This window comes from Beta vulgaris, chromosome 4, assembly GCF_026745355.1.
Source record: "Beta vulgaris subsp. vulgaris cultivar EL10 chromosome 4, EL10.2, whole genome shotgun sequence".
Lineage (NCBI taxonomy): Eukaryota > Viridiplantae > Streptophyta > Magnoliopsida > Caryophyllales > Amaranthaceae > Beta > Beta vulgaris.
In genome coordinates, this window is record NC_079205.1 from 40,452,114 (window position 1) to 40,456,348 (window position 4,235).

General features: G+C 31.0%; 1 long non-coding RNA gene across 2 annotated transcripts; it reads left to right on the forward strand.

Annotated features, from left to right (window-relative positions):
• Window positions 1-333: 333 nt before the first annotated feature.
• LOC125496968 (uncharacterized) lies at window positions 334-3,888 on the forward strand. Of its 2 annotated transcripts, none has more exons than XR_007273447.1 (3): window positions 334-1,032; window positions 1,899-1,957; window positions 3,484-3,888. It is a non-coding gene; the product is annotated as an uncharacterized LOC125496968 (long non-coding RNA). The 2 variants fall into 2 exon arrangements; XR_008969054.1 differs by lacking the exon at window positions 334-1,032 and adding an exon at window positions 1,053-1,687.
• The last annotated feature ends 347 nt before the right edge of the window (window positions 3,889-4,235 follow it).

Genomic DNA, 4,235 nt, shown 5'->3' on the forward strand with positions numbered 1-4,235 from the left:
TTTAAGTGAAATGTAAGCATCCCCAAATTCCTACCTAACAAATTTACTGAATACGACTGTGGTGTTATGCTTGAAAAGGATGCGACAACATTTACTTAGATTTATTACGTTATTACTCAGCTTTACAATAGTGATAATAAACAATTGAAATCAAAGGAAAGTTAGATTACAAGTGATGTTTGCTTAAAATTATTGTAAACTAGGTTGATTCTGAAGAATTTGGTTGGCATGTGCTTGTAACATACACATGGTAGGAACATATACTAATACTACTAATAAGTACTATCTACTACAACTGTTTGGAATGTGATAAGAACCACACTAACCCGTGAACCTTACCTTTAAACCATTCTTTGTCTCTTTCTACATACATCCCTTTTCACTTTGTTTTCACTTTTTCCATCCTCATTATCTTCCTTTATAATTTTCGTCAACACTAGCAATGAAGCCCATGTGATGTGCACCACCGTTTCATAGAGTCACAGACTCATAGTCACCGCCAAGTCTAATGTGTTCGTTTCATTTGCTACTTTCTGATTTGATCTTTAATCTAACGCCCCACAATCTAAAAAACTAAACCCCTCTCCCAAACTAATATCACGGTTAACGATGTGATATACTTAAAATATACATCGTTTCAATTTTGCATTACTCATGCTTTAGTGTACACTTTTTCTTATCTTATCTTATCTTATATAAAAAGAGAATTGGGCTTCGGCTGCCCAGGGGTAGAGGCACCAACCTCTTTCTCAACGAAATTACCATTCATGCCCTTAATGGAAAAAAAATGAATTCGGTCTCCCAGTACCATCATGTCAGTTCTCTCTCCTCAACCTCTTAATCTTTCTTTCATCAGTTTAACCAAAACAAACTTCCCTACTTTCTCTCTGTTCATCATCATCGTCACCTCCGCAGTCGATTGATGCCGTTCAGTTCTCCTTGCCGATGACTCCGATGTGAATGGTGCTCCCACTTTTTTGCGCAGGTGCTGATTTCCTCTTTCGTGCCCTTCAATTTCCCCAATTCCACAAGGTTTTCCTTTTCCTCTCTCATCAATTTTATCCTTTTTTTTTAGTTGGGATTGTTTTCTTTGTCAAACCATGCATATAAGTATATAAGATTGTGTTTGGATAATTTTGTTTTTTAAAGCTACAATTCTGGTTGATGATTGATTGAGATTAGAAGAAAAGTTGAGGAATATCTTACTAAATTATGTTGGCTGAACTTTTTTTCCTTTATTAAAACATGACAAATTGTAGTGGATGGAGATATAACTGTATGGGGTTTTGAGCTGTGTGGGGTTTTTTTTTTTTGAACTTCAACCTGCGCTTCCTTCACTTATTCTAATAAAAACTTGTCAACTTTTCCCATGAACAGACTTTTGTACTACTACTCTGCTTTTATATGCTTCCTTCACTCAACGAACAATACAAACAATAAACCTTACTTTATCAACTCCTCTTAATAATAATAACATTAGAATCATTCTTTGTTATTGTCACATTATTATTACTTACTACTTTTCTCTCTTCATCATCATCTTTTTCTTCTTCCTCAACCTTATTATCATTATTATTGTTTCATTATCAACTATTACCTGCTTTGAATCTTTAATTTCTCTGCAATTCTTCGCGATCTCCATTTTTCTCTCTCTCTAAATTCTGCTCTTGATTTTCTCTCTCCTTAGGTGCGTGTTTCGAATTTGATTTTTTTGTTCATTGTATTAAATATTTGCTTAAGATTTGTTTGTATTCATAATTTGATTGAGTAATGTTTATTATTTATAATAGATGATCACATTTATTAATAGACATTAATATCTGATTTTGAATGTTTGGGTTTGCTGATTACGGTGTTTAACGTTCTTATAATTCAAAAAAAAATTTCCGCATCTGCAGTTTGATGATACAGGAATTAGAAATCGTAAACATCGCGAAATTTGAAGAGCAATTTGGAGGTATTTTTGTTGTTTATGATGATTTTGTTAATTTGACTTTAATTTCTTTCTGAGATGATATATATAACGAGAATATTTATAGTACACCTGGGTGTACCATGCTCATGGTACACCCAAGACTATTTTTTCTCCAAATGAGTAAAATGAGCGAATGAGCAAAACGAACAAATGAGCGATTGAACAAAATGAACAAATGAGCAAACATTTTTACTCATTTATGAAAATGATCAAACACTTTTATTATAAAATGAGCAAAATGAACAAATGAGTAAATGAGCAAAATGCCCATATGAGCAAATTTTGTATCAAATGAGCAACCGAATTTTTAATTTATTACAAAAATACCCCTGGGTGTACTATGCTCATGGTACACACGGGTTTACCATGAGTGAACTCATATATAACTACAAAAATATAGTTAGTTGAAAAGAAAATTAAAAATATCATACATGAAAGAAGTGCATTCATAATTTATGAGGATGTGAATTATATAAGAAATGATAATAATGCATTGAGATGAATTAATTGTGATTATTCTTATGTCTCGATAGTTCTGAATAAAGAACTATGCCGGTTTTAAAGACCGGGAGCTATCAACCACTCAGCCATTATCCCAGTTTTGCCGAAGGAGCAACCCCATTTTTTTACTTTGAATTGGTCAAAATACGGTTTTTTTTTTCATTTACGAAAAATAGTTATAATTGGAAAACGAGGCGATATGGATTGTGTTGATTCAAAAATTAGTTGAAAAATGAGATTATTTAGGAATACACATTGAATGCTGAGATTATGCTGTTGGAAACCGTCAGCGGGGTGACTTACTCCGATTCCCTTAAATGTATTTTCATTTTTCTAAGGGCGACTGGTGACCCATCTGTAATCTCTTTTTTCTGTCAGTTAGGTGTTGAATGTCTTTCCTGTTCTACTAGAATATAGTTCGTTTTTATCTTCCACATTTGATTCTATATATTTCATATCATTTGTTGAATCCTTAAATATTTAAATACAATGCTTTCCAATTTTACTATATTTTTTTTATCATATCAACTATCATAAGTACATAGAGAAATCAAATACTAAATCACAATTTATTGATATAAATATAATAAAAAATGTTTTCAAAAAAGTACAATATTATAATTGTTCTAAAACAAATTAAATTATTTAACAATACATTATCTCTTATTTTAGGACATAAATGTTTTGACACGTAAATTTCAAATAAGCAGCCCACATAAACATTCATGACAAATCATATCAACATGAATATTTAAACAACACGTGTTATCATAGACACATGAATTTAAAGCAAAATTTATGGCAAATGTCAACATGCATGGTACATTTATTATAAAACTGGTATTCAATATATACTTACACAAACACACACAAACACATACACACTCAAACAAATACTACCACAACTTTGAAAATATCGTTACTTGTAATGGATGAAACACACCGAGTAATGGAAACAAGCATTAAGATAATTTTGCGTGACATGCTTATACAACTTAATCTACCAGTGCCATGTTATGGAATTCATTCTGCCACTGATGACAAATTGAAGGCATACGTTGAAATTCACGGAGTTCCAAACTTTCCACATACACTAAGATTCGTCGGAATGACTTCTAAAGAGGTCAATCTTTCACAAAAAACTGCAGCTCGAAAAGCCATTAGCTTTCTTCGAAATACATACAATGTTGACATTGGAGATTACAATTATTATCAAATGAAATCGCTGGAAGATAATTACCGACACTTACTTTTTCTGTACAACAAAATGTTTTAGAACTTATTTGTGTTATTATATAATGTATTTGAATCTAAGATTAAAATCTATGTAACAATCTATGTAAGATATGGTAGAATATGTATTTACCTTTTTTTTTACAAGTATTAATATATTTGTATTATGTTTTTTTTAAGATCAGATTGTTTTATTTACTACATCCATATTATGTCATAATTACTCCCTCCGTCCCATAATATAGTGCCTATTTCATTTTTGGTGGTCAAACTTTAAAATCTTTGACCGAATATTCTCATTTATATATATAAAAAATACATATTAATGTAGGATCTTGTTAGATTCGTCTCAATGTGTAGTTTCATAATATCAACTTTTTATATTTTTTATTAATAAAGAATTGAAGATATTAAAGGTCAAAGTTACGTTTTGGAGACAGTGAAAAAAGAAACAAGCACTATATTATGGGACGGAGGAAGTATTTATCTTAGGGTATAAATGTTCTGACATGTAAATTTCAAATAT